This window comes from Clarias gariepinus, chromosome 7 (assembly GCF_024256425.1).
Source record: "Clarias gariepinus isolate MV-2021 ecotype Netherlands chromosome 7, CGAR_prim_01v2, whole genome shotgun sequence".
In the NCBI taxonomy this organism is placed as follows: Eukaryota; Metazoa; Chordata; class Actinopteri; order Siluriformes; family Clariidae; genus Clarias; species Clarias gariepinus.
Window position 1 is genome coordinate 9,806,534 of NC_071106.1, and position 17,594 is coordinate 9,824,127.

The following is a 17,594-nucleotide window of genomic DNA, read 5'->3' on the forward strand; positions in this document are numbered from 1 at the left end:
TTTATGCGCGCAGGCAGGGTGTGTGTGTGTGTGTGTGTGAAGCTAAAGTAAGAGGAGACTCTTACTTTAAGCCCCACCCGTCTCCTTCTTCTTATCTTACACCGGAAACTTTTTTACTCACTTATTTGATTTTCGTGCACACACACACACACACACACATTAACAGAAAGACTGTTTTGTATTATCGCTAATGACACTTGTCACAATGTGAGCGCATACTAACGGAATCACTGCTGTAAAGTAAAACAAACAAACAAATTAACCTGCACTTAACCTTTGAAAAAAATCCCGACAGAGCAGTGTTTCTGTGAAGAGCAGAGTGTGTGTGTGTGAAGCCAAGAGGGGGGATGTAAAGGCAAGAGTGTGGATGGATGACAGAATTACCTCATTACACATCTCTCAGTACTAAGCTGTGATTATTATTATTATAACTATGGAAGTGACATGACCTGCATCCTCTTATTAAACAGCGCTGAACTATAAATATGAAATAACATGCATCTTTTTACATTATTTTACATCAATCTAATATTGAGAAAAACAATCTTTACATCTGTTCATACATCATAAATTGTGGGGAAAATGTTAAAAGCTTAATTTACTGACTCTACTGTAGGTTTTGTAAAAGCTACTGTATAGAAAACTTGCATATGCATTTACTCTGTTTTGGAAAAATATAGATTTGTTTATGGCTTATAACATCGAGTTCTAGATTGTTAAAATCAAGTCTATATTTGTGACGCACTTCATATCTGTCATAGAGAAACATGAGAATATAGGGTGAAGTAAGCCAAGCACGTCTTGTAATATTTGTCTTAACTCTTTTTACATTCTGGTTAAACAGAAATCAGGTCGGTTAAAGATCTAAAATAAATCTACTGCATCTTAAGCTTTAAAGCATGGCATGTTGTGGTATAGGAGGAGTAAAGCACTTCATGCTGTTCAGCTATATTACACCACCATGGATATGTGTATAAAACCATTAGGTCTGGTTCACACTTCACTTTTTCCTTTTTTGATAAAAAAAAATAAATAAATCACAAAATCTTAGCTTCCTGTGGTTTTCAATATGCTCGGACATCGTTAGCTACGGCATTGTAATGAAGCGCTGAGGCAGAGACGAGGTATAAGTTTCTTTAATGGAATCATTACTGGTGAGAAGACATGGATTCATCACTACGATCCTGAGAGTAAACGGCAGAGTATGGAACGGAAACATCCTCAATCAGAGAAAACAGGTCAAAAGTCGACCATCAGCTGGAAAATTCATCAATGCTTACAATTTTCTGGGATTCGCATCGCAAGGGTCAGAAGTATTGGAACATTATCAGGAAAAAGGTTCAACCCACATGGAAAGAATCTATATGAGGATATATGCGCATATATGAAACCTATATGCAGTATATATGCGCATATATCCTCACCTATATGAGGATATATGCGCATATATCCTCACCTATATGCAGTATATATGCACATATATCCTGACCTATATGAGGATATATGCGCATATATGAAGGCCTATATGCAGTATATATGCGCATTTATCCTCACCTATATGCAGTATATATGCACATATATCCTGACCTATATGAGGATATATGCGCATATATGAAGGCCTATATGCAGTATATATGCGCATTTATCCTCACCTATATGCAGTATATATGCACATATATCCTGACCTACATGAGGATATATGCGCATATATGAAGCCTATATGCAGTATATATGAAGGCCTATATGCAGTATATATGAAGGCCTATATGCAGTATATATGCACATATATCCTGACCTACATGAGGATATATGCAGTATATATGCATATATATGATAATATATATGCTGCATATAGGCAAAATTGAGGTGCATATATGTGCATATACAGGCCATATAGGTCTCCTGTATTGCTTCTTTATATCCACATATAAGCCCTATATGTACATACAAGATATGTCTTCTATATAGCTCATGGCAGGATCTGGTCATTTTAGCTCATATTTCACTTTGGCAACTGTCATACATGATGCGCTCATATTTTCTATTATCAAGGCAATAACTAAGAACTAACTAAATAAAAAACACATTTTAGAATTTCTGTCGAGTTATCTGCTAATGACCCGAGGCAGGACACGCCCACACGCCAATCACACAGAAATCAGTCCGGCTAATTTACATACTAGGCCACGCCCCCGGACAAGGAAACTCTTCAGAATGTTCTGGAAAGTGGGAGGAGTTTACATTTACCTCAGAAGAAGACTGTGTGGCCCTGACGACGAACGGGAGCATTTTGAAAAGAGAATCCAGGAGGACACACTGGGTAAGTTATTAAGTCTTATATAACTCTTATTCTGATAATATTAAACTAATATTAGTAAATATTTTCCTCACTTCAGCTAGCTCTTGTCAGCTTGTGTGACACATTGGCTTTCAATGCCATTTACATAGTTTAGGTAAATCATGCTAACATGCTGCCTTTCTGTATGTAGCACAAACATATTTCCCGGTGGCTAAGCTAATGCCTTATGGAGTTTACAGATGTTTATAAACGTTTTAATAAATAATCATTTATTATTATTATACTGTCTTATTATTTTTGTCTTTTCTAGATGCTACATTGAAGAAGTGGCCGGCAGCCACCCGAGGGCAGACAGGCACATCTATCAATTCAAAGCTCACGAAGCTGAGAAGGTCCTCAAAATATATATATGTTTTCTTCCTGTTGAGTTTTTTTGTCTTATTTTTGTTCTTTTACTATTTGATTGTTCTTAAAAAAATAAAAAAATTAAATTTCTACATTTTGGGCTTTTATTTATGTTGTCTAACAGCTATGGATTTTAATAATTTTACTAATATCCAGGTAAAAATATAGGTGCATAAATATGCACATAGGTACATATATGCACATATATATGTACACATATATGTACATATAATATAGGAAAACGGCCAATTTTATATATGTCACATATATGTCTATATGGGTACATATATGCACGCACGCATATATGTACGCATATATGTACATATATGTACATATAATATAGGAAAACGGCCAATTTTATATATGTCACATATATGTCTATAGGTACATATATGCACGCATATATGCACGCGCACATATATGTACGCATATATGTACATATATGTACATATAATATAGGAAAACGGCCAATTTTATATATGTCACATATATTAAAAACCTATATCAAACCTATATTAAAACATATATGTTTTATATAGGTTTTTTCCATGTGGGAACAATCAACAGTGCTCGTTATAGTGAGACGTTTATTGAAGAGCTGAAGCCTAAACTTCAGATTAAATGCAGAGAACTGATATCCAAGGGCACTGTGGTCTTGCATGATGATGCATGTCCGCACACTGTCGACTCTCTGGAGAAACCTTGTTTTGAGGTGTTAGAGCATTCCTGCTTGGTGGGCTTCCCCCGGATTCTCCGGTTTCCTCCCATAATCCAAAGACATGCAGATTAGGTTATTTGCCCTTTTTTTGTATGTGCATGTGCTGCAACTGATTGGCACCCTGTCCACTGTGTACCCCGCCTCATGCCCCAGGGATAGGCTCCCAGAGACCCTGTAGAGAGGATGCATGCATGTTTTGCTTTCGGGTATGTCTCTGACTGCGCTACTACTAATTTTTACTGTGGTGGATTTTATTATGCCATTATGGATTTCCCATAAACACACATTCTGACGCTTACACCATGTTACAGCACTAATCTACATAAATCCTACTCTCTTCATTACTCACGTCTCACTTATATTAATCCTTGATCTTCCTCACACCTATTGTACACACTGCACTTTTTTTCTTCTATTTAATAGAATAGAATTTAATAGAATATTTTTCTTCTATTAATACTTCCATGATTCACTCAGCACTCCTCGGATGCCTCCATGTGGCTGCTGATGTTCGGTGCAGGAGTTGCTGAAAGCATGTGAGAGATTGGAAAGACTATTTACACTATTGCTCTTAATGATTTTGTCAAAAAATAAAATAAAAGGGTAGAGCTTTGAGATCCTGATAGCTGAACCTTTAGGGTAAACCTTTTAAGTCTACAGATTAAAGACCAAAATGTTGGCGCCAATGACACACATGCAGGTTATGCATAGAATATAAATAGTGTAATATTGATTTTATAGAATAGTTTATACTGTAAAATTGAAGGGTGCCAATACTTTTAAAAACCCATTGCACATGTGAATTATATTGGATTCAGTGGTTTCAAATTCAATACACAAAAATGTTACAATTACCAAAAATACACATTAAATACACAAGGTTTTTAAAAAAACGTTTGTCAGCACCAATCGTTCCCCCAAATGTCTGACTCAGCTCTACGGGAAAGATGATACCCGGTACACCAGACTTAATGTATTCATATCCTAAAGGGCAGTTCTCTCCGGTCTCAGCTTGCATCAAACACCTCAGCATAAAAAGCAATAATACAAAGGAAATTAATTTAGGGGTGTAAAATACAGTCTTATAAATATTTATCATGCCACAATGCTTAACCTTTTTAACCTCCATGAATGGGGAACTGTATTTTATTGAACCATGAGAAGTGCTCGATAAAATAAATGAATATAAATAATTCAAAAGACAGTATAGAAATCACCAAGGCGAGAGTTCAATCTGAGCACAGAATTGAGCAAGTGAAATTTAATAACCTTCAGAAAATAAAGTAAGAGAGACTAAAGACTCTGGCAAATATACACATATAATAAAGTAAGAAATTCACACACTTTACACATCACACACTATATAGGGCTAATGTCAGTTTGGGCCGTGTGTGTGGGTGGGTGTGTGTGGCGTGTGTGTCTGTGACGTGTGGATGTTTGTGTATGTGAGTCTGTGTGTTAACATTAGTGATAAGTGTGTTTGTGCGTGTGTGTGTGTGCGTCGTTAGAGAGGTGTATGTGTGAGATGTTTGTGTGTGAGTGTTAACATTTGTGATGTGTGTGTATATATGTATGTGTGCATGTGTAAAGTGTTTGTGTGTATGTGTGAGATGTTTGTGTGTGAGTGTTAACATTTGTGATGTGTAATTGTGTTCAATAGGCCACAGATGCTGGAAGAAAATCATCACACTATGAAGCATCACACTATGATTACTCAATGTGATGTGACTGAATGTGATGTCACTGAACGTGATGTCACTCAATATAATGCCACACAGAAGTTATGAAGTTTTCAGTGTAAGTTTAAGACATTATCACGGCTGACCTGTTTGAGATATAAAAAATCCCTTCGCAATTTCGCGTCCTCATTGTCTTTTGATCACATCGGCCCGGTTTGGTGACGATTGTATAAATCCCCTGGGAGAAGTTTATCAAAATCCATTGAGTACATTTTTGTGAATGAGCCAGAATGACCGGCCTCCTGTTGAGTTGAGCCCAGGACATGCAGTGCGAAGGTTGTTCAGCTCAATGAGCTCTAAATGTGTACGAACGATGAAAGTGTGTACGAGCTATCCAGCTAAATCTCGTGTGGGGGCCCCTGGGGGCCCGGGCCATAAGACTTTCAGGTGTCCCCATGGCAGCAGATTTCAACCTGTCTGCCGATTTTCATGAGTTTCTGAGCATGTTATGTCCAAAAGGTTGTAAAAAAAATCCTTAGAAAACAAAGTGGGTCCTGCACACCCTATAGTGCTTGGGCCCTAAAAAAGGATTCAGTTTGCTAGGAAGCATAAATGATGATGATGATGATGATGATGATGAAGAACGACCAGGTTATTATATCAACTGAGTGTTTCTTCCTTTATGACACAGACATATTCCAGGAGTCAAATTGAGAGAGAGTACGCACTGTAATCTAATCAGCCTGCAACCAGTTTGTGCAAATGTAGTTGGATTTAAACCCTCAACCATCCAAACCTATGTTATGGCTAACTGACAGGTGGAAAAAAGAGACATTTACAAAATTTTTGTGCTCATGTACATGTGTCCATTTTTACAGTAAATCAAATAGTACACACATCCAAAGAAGGGATATAGGCAAACCACTCTGTCTCATCTGAACCTTGCCATGCTTAATGTCGCATGATGCTCATGGCTGCAACTGACACCTGTTCACTGGATCATTGTTACAAATAACTTCAAAATCGCATCATACCAAAAAGATAGAATAGCCAAAGACTAAAGAAATTAAATATACCCTGCAGTACATTACTGATGACCTTGAAGGCACTTTCCTGAAAAAGCCAGCCATAAAGAAAAATAAGATATTCGAAAAAAAAACATCTATTTTAGCCACCATAGCGGTTAAACGGTTTAGAGATTATTGGTCACGCAGATTAGAAATGAGCCACAGACAGCAGCGTCAAAACCATTCTGTCGCTTTTTTTTCCCTCTCTCACTGTGTGGAGGTGTCCTTCAAAAGCTTCAGTCATATCTTTCTTTTTTCCCCTCTCTCTGTCTCTCTCACACTCTCGCTTTCATTTAAAGTGGTCTTTAATCAACTCTTTTTTCTCTTTTCAATTATTATTCATAATTATCTCTCTCTGGAGTTCCACCAAAAAAAAAAAAAAAAAACGCTGAAAACTTAATATCACTTGAGCAATTACTCATCCATTATAAGGTTCTTTCAGGGTAAAAGAAATGGTCACTCCCTGATTCAAGAGTAAAAAAATAGATCTGACGCTCTCGAGGAAGTCATGTAGTGCATAAAAAATGCTCTTTAGGGGGAAAGTGAAGTTATTAGAAAATGAAATGGCTACCTAGTAAAAGTTATTTTTGATGGTTTGATCAAATTCCCATGAATTGCTTTAGAGGAGTTGCAGATTAATAAAAAATGTGATGATGAGCGCCGGCACTACTGATGCCACGAGACAGCAGATGGTGATCCCTATACAGTATGTTGCTTATACTTTGCAAGCATCAAAATATCTTAAAAAACACATTCAAACCTTAAATCCACAAACCTAGGCAGAGGTAGCTTGATGGTTTTTGATCAGAATGTTGCTGCCTGTTTAGTTGCCCCTGTTGAGCACTTGAGTTATGGCCCTCACCTGCCCCTGTGCTCTGAACCCAGCTTTCTAACAATATACTGTATGAAGAATTATTTCACTGTACTGTATTGTGCATGTGACCAAACGATGGCTTGCAATTGAGTTAATCTCTTTTCTAGGCTTAGAGGCAACTTAGTAAATTGATTTCAAACCTTCACACACAGAACAATTACAGTATTTGTGACCCATTCAGCTGAGGCAAGCTAAACTGGGTGTCGTTCAGGCATTCACGGTAGAGTTATATGAACAAAATGTTGTATATCACTAAATCTTCAGACATCATATCCTAATACATTAACGTGACTTGTTACACCAAAATAACAGAAGTACCTTCTTTTTAGGTGCATGTTCCTCATCTTTTAGTTGGGCATTGGTAGCACCAATTTCTTTCTCACCTATGAATAACAATACTGTATAGCTTCCATACTTCCCTGTCAATTTGGCTGCTCGGAAAATGCCCCATGGTCCAAGAACTGCAATTAGTTTGCATGTTGAACTAATATTTTAAGTATATTTTCTTGCACTTATATTAAACTGTATACACAAATCAATGCGGCCTCTGCAACTGAATTAATAGGACTTACAGAAAACCGCTTTCCGTAGTGTATTTCCAGCCCAAACTGAAATTTCATTATGATTTACACCAAACTGTGCACCAGTGGTTTAAGGTCAAATTCATACAAAACTGAGACACGCCTCATTTTAGGCTTGAACTTCTGTTCATAGTGGTAATTCTTGCATGACTTTCTTGAATAGCACCTTCAACTACATCTAAGATCTGAATTTAGGGGTGTGGTAAAATCAGTAATTTATTGGTTTTAGTACTAAATTATCATTATATAATATAAAAGTACTATATTATCATTTCTCTCAGGCTAAGAATACCATTTGCTGAGGTGTACTCAATATGGGCTAAAATATGTGCAATGTCTAATGTGCACAAAGAGAGCTCTGTGAGGACAGGGTTTGCCAAGGTTAAAGAAGAAGATCTTGTATCATGCACAGATCCCTGATCACATGTACTGTAACACCTGGATGACCATGTGTTTTGGAGTTTTGCACGTTCTCGATGTCCACATGTGTCTCACCTACCAAAATCAGTGTGTCTTCCTGTTTCATCTCTACAGTTTCTACCATAAGCTTTAAATCCATTATGTTCCTGCAGAGTAATGAAAATGAATAAATTAATATATTCATTAAAATATTTTCCTGTGATGATTTCAGAAGCCATAAATTGATCTTCGGGTACACTTGATTATGATCGCAGCATTTTTTCCCCCCAAAACACCTGTGAGTAAACAGTCAGGGCTCCATAGAGGGAAAAAAAAAAATGGCAAAAGATTTCAGACTGCTTTATTGTAAATTACAAGAGTGAATGAACAGTACATTACAGATAATGCTGTGAAAAAGTATTTGCCCCACAAAGATAACCCAAGTAAATACTAAATGCCGTTTTAAATGATGATTTCATTTATTAAGTGAGAAAAGCTTTCCAAAATAGAAATTTCACCTGAAACAAGAGGAAAGATAATGCTTAACAGTAAAACAAGAAAATACATTTACAACAAAAAATCATGTTAAAGCATCAGTACATATTGGGTCAAACTTAAACTTTTTTTTTTAAACCAGCGATGGAAAGCATGAATATAAAAAAAAAAATCTATATCCAAAAAATCATGTTTCCTTACAGCATCAAGGAAAATATTGTTTACTTGTTTTGTTGCAACATTCATTTATTTTATGATCTGAAATAATTTAAGTGTGACCAATATGCAAATTTTTTTTAATTAGGAACAGGAAAATACTTTTTCACAGCATTGTATCTTAAGTCTGTTTCATCTGCGATGCAACCATAGCCTTACCCAGGGTTATTCTCAGCAGCACTGTAAAAAAAAAAAAAAGCTGCACAGAAGCTGTGAGACAGATTTTCTAGGGAAAACAGCTCTATAAACCCAAATGTTAAGGGCAAGGCATGCTGGGTGAGCTTTCTTTATTCTTTCTCTACAGCTGTAAAGTGTAATCAACTCAGTGAACAGAATTAAATGATTTGCACTGCAACCGCTGTTAAGTGCGCAGCAAAGGTGTGCCCTGTGTAAGTTTCTTCACATGCAGTCAGAGCTACAACATCAGGATTAAAGATGTTCTTTAGATTGCTCTTGAAAATGATTGAGATAAATTCCAGGGCAACAACTGGCATGAAAGAAAGAAAGCCCCTGGGAACTGTTGTTGAACCTGTTAAATATTGACTTCAGCATACCAAGATATCTTGGACAATGGTATGCTTCCAACTTTGTGGCAACAGTTTGGTGAAGGTCCTTTCTATTCCAACATGACTGTGACATGGTTTGATGAGTTCAGTGTGGAAGAACTTGACTGGCCCTAACACAGAGCCCTGACCTCAACTCCATTAGGCAACTTTTAGATTAAATGGAAAGGAGACTACAGGCCAGGTCGTCTCGTCCAACATCAGTGTCTGACCTTACACTGCAAAATGCTCTACTGAATGAATGGGCATGAACTCCATCAGAAACACCCAAATCTTGTGGACAGCCTTCCAAGAGGAGTGGAAACTGTTATAGCTCCAAAAGACTGACCAACTCCTTATTGAAGTATTTGTATTTGTATACAATATCATTGAAGGTTTGCCAAAATACTTTGTCCATGTCAAAGTACAGATCCTTACCATCATATGGCCATACTGTATTATGTCCTGTCTAAGATTTGCAACCAGCTAGTATTGCCCTGAAATGAGACATGAAACAAACATATTAAAGAAATCTTTTACGCAGATCCATCTGTGCCATGAAAATTCATATGGATAATCAGGACTAATGTTTGCACTCAAGAAAAATCAATATCTTTGTGTGTGTGCTTTTAAAAGCTGATTTTTTTTGAACGAGGCTTTAACATGGACACATGTAGGCCGCTGTTCTCAATCAATTGCCGAGCTGAAAATGTAATTGTACGCTCTCAATGTGAACATGATAAGATTACCCGAGCAAATCGATGCTCTTAGACTTTAGGGCTCAAAAGCGCTGCAATAGATCGTGCTGAAAACCAGCTGAACTAAAAAAAATACAGATAACACATGACAAGGTGCCACGGAGGTAAAAAATTAGAAAAAAACTAAATAAGAACCGGGTGAAATCAGCACCCTTCCTGCTTCAAAGTTCAGCTGTTTCATTCCTGACATATCTTTTATCTCAAACACCTGAAGTGGTTTAAAACTTTCAAATATCACTTAATTATCCATACAAATAGCAGAGTAAGTTATTGTAAAAGTATTACCATCCAACATTAACAGTTCATTGTTAATTACATATAGGCCAAATTACTTAATTTAAATATTTTAGCACATTTTTACTGGTATTTTTCAAATACATACTGTATAATAGTTGTACTATACACTTTTAGAGGAAAAAATATCAGACTACTCAATCACCGATAATCTATTCTACTTTATCATGTACAGTATACAGGGTCGCGGGGGGCCTGGACCCTATCCCAAGAGACTTGGGGTATGAGGCGGGATACACCCTGGACAGGGCTCTAATCCATTGCAGGGAATTTGGGAACTTCAGTTAACAGCCTACTCTACAAATCTTTTGGACCGTGGGAGAAAACCAGAGCACCCGGAGGAAACCCACCAAGCACTGGGAGAGTATGCAAACTCCACTCGCACAGACCCGAGGCGGGAATCGAACCAAACCCGTGATGTACAGTACAAGACTACACCACTGAACAGAACCTTACTCCAGTTCTTTAACAACTCCCTAGACTTATAAAACACACACTTTAGTAAAAGGTTTGGAAAAAGGAGTAATTGATCAGGCACTTGTGAGATCAAAAATAGAAATGAGTCATGTCAAGTAGACTTTTGTCGTTTTAGCCATATACAGTTCAGTACACAACATTTTCCAGGATCATGCAACATAAATTAACAATACTAGCTAAAAACTATACAAAAATATAAAAGTGCAAACAGTAACAAACACAGCACAATGCACAATACAATACACTGTGACAATGTACTGTAGCGCCAACTGGAATTGAGACATTGCAAATAAATTGTCCAAAACCAGTAAACATTTCTTGTTAGACATTTCTTGATGGCAGCAAAGGAAAAAACACAATTGTGCTGCAGCCTCAGTCAAACAATTGGTAAAACACCCAGGTGTCGTGAAACTGTAGATTTCTTTTTGAGAACTTCCTGCCCCAATGTACTTTTATTGAAGTGGTACTGATGCTTGGTGCCAGGCGGTGGGTTGGAGCATTGGGTGTGTCTGTACAGGTCAGAGAGGCACAGGAGCTACAGGAATTGATGCTGGTATTTTCATTCCTGCAGCAGAATGCCAGTGTCCCGTCTCTTGTTGTGCCCCTAATTGAGTATAGTTTGGTGAACATCAGTCAGATGCAGGGTAGTGCTCTGCATGACTGTGTCAGTACCCAGAACCAGCTGCCTAATTTTACTGCAGTCCCTGAGAATCATTGTCCATCTTGTCAGAACTTAATTAACTTGTTTTTTTTTGGGTCTCTTTTGAATGTCAGACTGACAAAGCTGGCCTCTAATAGGTGACAACAATGTGGCCACTGTCCAGGGTATCGTGCTGGGCCTAAGACACACCTCATGCTCTCCACACCTGGCATAAATTCAGCCTTTGTTTGGGGCGTCTGAAGCGTCCGGTTGTCAGCTTCACCTGATGTCCTGATAAATAATACGTAAATTGACAACCCACCAAATCTTTAAGTCTGGTCTTTTTGTCAGCCTCCCTACAATAATCACTATAAACTTAAAAATAGGCCAGCAGACCCCAAACCAGCACTGCTGTATCTCTGGATAAGGTGAGTGAACAGGGCATTGAATCCAGGAGGTGTCAGGACACTGATAGGGAACTGGTCCAGCGCATTGCTCACTCAGGGAAGACATAACTTGGTCCCCTTGGCAATACCTGAGAGTCACGTGACCAATAGCAAACGAAGCCCTGCGTTTGCCGGAATCAGTTTTTTTTCCATTGATTGACACTCCTGTTTAAAGGTTTTTTTTATTCAACTATTGGGCTTTCCCCCCCCCCCCCCCCCCCTTGTTGTTTGTTACCTGTTGCGTTTTTTTTTTTTTTGCAGTTCCTTTTGCTCGGATAGCAGCGTTTTTACTGCATGTTTTTTACTCTGTTTTGGATCGTTGTAAGGAACAGTTTAGTCTTTCTTCAATGTCTATGTTGGGTGTGTCTGTATGTGTTGAGCTGCACTAGGGTTGTGCCGATAGACGATACTATTGTCTATCGACGATAGTCTCGTCTATCGACGATAGTCAGCTATATGGACGATACAGATGTCGCCATTAAAAACTCACGTTTCAAGAAAAGGAATCCCGTGACTTGCCACGGCTGCGCACGGCAAGCTGTGAAAATGCCCTTCATTACCTGTATGGGGCAGTCGTGTTTCAGTTTGAAGTATTGTGTGTCTACTGAAGCCGAAAATGTGTTCTCTCTCCTAGTCACCCATTGACAGCAAGCGACAGAGCTCATAAACGTGTCGAGCTCAAACTGTAAATACTGATATGTATTAATTCTTCATTTTCTTCTCTCCTTCAATGATGATACTTCTTCGACGGCGCTTTCTTCATTCAGTATATTTATTATTAGTAGTACTGCTCCGAATTTATTATTGTGATTTTTCCTTATTATTATTGTAACGCACCCGCGCGTGTGTGCAAAAAAACTACAATGAGGTATGATATGTTAGCCTAAAACAATTGTTTTATTGTGTTTATGCGCTTTAAATATACACTAAACAATAAACACTGCCTTGTGCAAAGTGAAACTGAGTTGCGCGTGCAACTTTTTGATCAAAAGGCTGATAAAAGCGTGCGCAGATATGAGCAGATTTATTGATAAAACAACAGACATGAAATGAAAAAAATAACCACAAAAATATGTACTACTCTCTGAATACAACGCGACAGCACGCAGAATCCCTGGGCTTTGACTACTATCGTGTATCGGCGATCTTACAGGCTGACGATAGGACGATATGACAATGGCCATATCGCGCAACCCTAAGCTGCACCTTGATCCTTCATTATCATGTGCTGCGGTGCTCAGAGTTTGACTGCAGGTTTTACGTTTTCTGATGTGTTCTGTGGTAGGTTCTCTTTTTTTTCTTCTGGGTTGTGCTGCGGTGCTCTCTTTCTTGTACCTTTTCAGTGCAGACATTAGGGACGGAGTTGGCGTAGGGGTCACAGTCAGGGCTGACTACTGTACAGGTTTTGCGCTGTGGGCCCTTCGTGTTCTCAGGCTCGGCTGTCCCCATGCGCTCTCCTCACACCTAGTGCATGCTCAGAGAGTAGTGATGGGAAGTTTGGATCAGTTTAGTGACTCGGTTCTTTAAATCTCATTCATAAAAATAAACAAATCTTTTTTTTGAGTCATTTAGTTCATTTTGTTCTTTTGATCAGAAATAAAAATAAAATGTTACATTTTCAATAAACAGACCCCTACATGCCTACATACTGTACATACAAAAATCTTCATCTGTAGTTCAAGTAATGAAAATATCACAGCTAAGAAGATATTATAATGAACAGAATGAGCAGCTCACCTCTCGTATCTTCTGGTCTGAATCGTTTCTTTCTTTTGTCATGTGACTCTCATAGACGCTATGCAGTGCATTACAAAGGAAAAAGAATTGAGCATCTTCTAGTTGAATTGAGTCTTTTAGTCTGAGTCATTCGTTCTTTTGAATCTATTGCACTGCATACTGTAGCACCTATGGGAGTCACATGACCAATAAAACAAACGATTCAGACCAAAAGACTAGGTAAAAGAGAGGTAACTACTCATTTCTGTTAACTGTACATAATCTACGGAGGTTTTGTGATGCTATTTTTGAGTCACGTTAAACACTCATTCAAAAAGAACTAATCATTCATGGACGCCCCATCACTAGCAGAGAGAGAGAGAGAGAGAGAGATGCACATATTAAACTTTCTGCCATTTTAATGACCCAGTTTTTACTTAATACTTGTGCTCAGCTCTGAGTCAGGATCAGTCTGTCAGACCTGTGTCTTAAAAACTTCTGGTTCAATATGGTTTTGCAACCAACTATTCTGCACTGAAAGTCCTTCAGTTAATATCTCTCCAGATCCAAAGCCAGGATTTTGGGCAGAACAGACCTTCCACAGGTGGTGTGACATTCACAGAAGAAGCTAGTCAGTGAAAGAGCATACTGGCGTTGGTGGCTGATGATGATGATGATGATGATGATGAATGCTGGATCTGGTGGTCCATACCAAACCTTTAGATCCATATGCACCTACTGGTGTTTCCACAGAGCTGATGAAATCAATTTCTGGCCTTGAAATGGTATTGTCATTTATCTGTGAGGAGACTCTTCATGATCTGCTGATAGAGTAAGATGAGCTGAATGGGTAGAAGGACCGACAAGAGAACATGAACACCACAGTGGGAGGAAACTGAGTACATATATTTCACATGTGTGCATTACTTTTTGTCTTATTAGAGAACGCTTTTTACTTTTACTTCACTCAGAAATACAACAAATATCCATACTCCTACTTCTAAGTACATTTCTGGATGTTGCGTCACCTAACCACATGGAAGGTGAGTGCTTCTGTAATTTTACTCGAGTACACGAGCAAGTGGAAGGTTTTTACTTGAGCAATATTTTCCTAGGGTATTTACTCAGTTACAGGATTTGTATACTTTGCCCACCTCTGGTGACCACCTGAGTTTTGTGGACGAGCTTTTTAACTTGCTTGGCTTTTGAGTTTAAATATCAACAAACTTTCTCCAATAGCACTGACGCCTCCTTCAACCTACACAACAAGGTGCAGCACGAAACAACACCAACCTGAGGACACACTCCAACGTCTAATCCTTAGGCTTGACTCAGCCTACAGTAGCTCTGATTGGGGTTAAAGGACCACAGATTAGATCTGACTCCACTCTGTATGATTTTTTGTTGTTGTGCAGTATGGGGCACTTGGAATTGTCTTACCCACAGCTAACTTCAGCAGCATATTAAAGCACAGCACTACTGAAGAGTTTTAACAGTTTTGTTATAGTACTGTACTAAGCTACAGTAAGAAGTTAAACATACTGTAGCACATGCCTAAACTCTGTGCTTGGCTTTTATGATCTGTGTCAAAATGAGTCTGCTCTTCAGACAGTGAACTTTACATGTCACAGTACTTTTGATTTGACTAGAAGAAACTTATCTATAGTAGTTCATATTGCATCATTATTCCAAAAATGCAAACTGCTTTGTGACATCACTTCTAATAAGAAGTAACCACAGTTAACTAGTTGTTCCCTTGATGGATGGGTGGATAGATGGATAGATCATACTGTTTTTTTGCAGTGAAATGCAGTTTAACATTTACCATATGTGCAAATAGTAGTTTGTATATATACGTGCAAAAATTGGCATTGTGCAACTTATAACATGCAGGTTAAATAGGTAGAGTTACTGTATATACAGTACCAGTCAAAAGTTTGGACTCAACTTTAGATTTATTTTTTTACAATCTAGAACAATACTGCATTTGTTGTTTTTAGAAACTATGAAATAACACACACTGCATTAGGTAATTGAGTAACAACAATGACAGTCAGTTGTTATTTTAAGACATGAAGGTCAGCTGATCTGGAATAGTTCTTGCATGAACATTATTGTCAAGTTCATTTGTAAAACCCATCAAGCACCATGATAAAACTGTCTCTTATGAAGATCTTCCCAAGAAAGCAAGACCAAAAGTTACCTCTGCTGCAGAGAAGTTTATTTAGAGTTACCAGGAATTTACAGTACGTAGTGTACGTGGTGTCCAAACCTTTGACTGGTAGTGTAGAATGATGTTTTATAACAAGGCTCTTTATGTGTATCTATATAAAATACTTTAGATAATGCTATATATAATAAATTACACTTATTATAGAAGAGCCTATATTGTATGAGATATAAGCAAGCATCATTCATATAATTGACCAAGTATATACGGTGTGCATGCATAATTGTGTTCTGATATGAATTACAGGTAATAAAGTTTTGGTGTCTTTAATGGTGTATAGTATAGTTTTTAGCAGGGTAATGGTTGTGTGGTTGTCTCTCTTGAAATTCATTGAATATACTGATAAGCCAGAAAATGCAGGGTCCTTTTTCATGTATACATTCCTTGTATTCATGTATTCACATTACACAGAACCCTGATCCGAAAATGATTCATATACGAACAGGTTCTTGTTCACACCAGTATTAATATTTCTGTACAAAAGGAGGCACTGTTGCGTAATAGATGTTGTACCTGTAGACCGTACATTTCACTTATCACGTCAGAAAAGCAACAACTAACTATCATAATATGAAACATTACGAACATTATTATAAAAATAATCAACTTTATTATTATTCTAAACTTGTCCAATTTCATTTCACAGCACCATCTGGCCTCGTAGTCGTAGCAATAACATGTCTCATATCACAGCAAATGATTCTTATTTTTTATTGCCTGTTTGGTGTGGTGTTCGCTTCGACTAAATTCATTTTCTTTCTCCTCTTCTAAATTGCACTGAAGGCTTCAGCGGTGCAATAAAATAAAGAGCACTTTGAAGACACATGCTTAAACAGGCGAGAGAACGTGCCGAGCGATGTGTCACACCGGGAAGGTAATTTGAGTCAAGTGAAGCAGAAATGTCATCAATGTCTGATGATTTTTACCCTGAAAGTGTCGACATAATAATAGCTGGAATCAAATTACAGGGGGGAAACATGTGGTTCCTCGCTGCAGGATGGATGAGGTAGGTGCTGCATGGGACACCTTTCAGTCCTTTGGTTTGAAGGTTATGGATTTCCATGGTGAAGTTTTGCTGACCATCAGCAGTTCAGAGCGAGACAAACCGATTCAAATGACACGACGCAAAAAAATAACTTGTTGAATATTTTATTTGCAAACAAAGTAGTAATATCTCAGAATCCGTAAAAATATACATTTTTTTTTTTACTTGTGATGGCTGTACAAGAAAGTGTCACCTGGAGAGAAATAATAAAGTTAAAGGGAATAGTAGGAGATTTTTTTTTAAATAATGTTTACAGTCTGCACTAATTTCTAAGTCTGTATTGAACAGGAAGTGAATAGACAAAGACGCCTGACCGTGTGCGGCACTTGCATATAACGAGACTTGGTGCAATACAGGTGGAAACACCGAACCCAAAATATGTTTCCTTTATCTGCTGTTAAAAGACTGTATAATTATTGTATAATACTATAATTATTTTTAGATTGAATGCATATATATATATATATATATATATATATATATATATTTTTTTTTTTTTCACCAAACCCATTATAACCTCCCGTTATAACCTAAGCTGCTTCAGTGCATCATCATTAAGTCATTATTATTGTGAAGATGACCTAAAGACCTTCTACAGATGACCTGCGAGCTAGTATGCATGCCAAATGTGTGATGATTTGGGAAAACCAATCAGACATCACTACAGTATGTTCTGCTTTTAACATGGTTAAGTCGTTGAACAAAGAGGGTCA

General features: G+C 37.7%; 1 long non-coding RNA gene across 1 annotated transcript; it reads left to right on the forward strand.

The window, feature by feature from the left end:
* The first annotated feature begins 1,868 nt into the window (after positions 1–1,868).
* LOC128528275 (uncharacterized) lies at positions 1,869–2,798 on the forward strand. Its single transcript, XR_008360926.1, has 2 exons — positions 1,869–2,320; positions 2,610–2,798. It is a non-coding gene; the product is annotated as an uncharacterized LOC128528275 (long non-coding RNA).
* Positions 2,799–17,594: the final 14,796 nt, after the last annotated feature.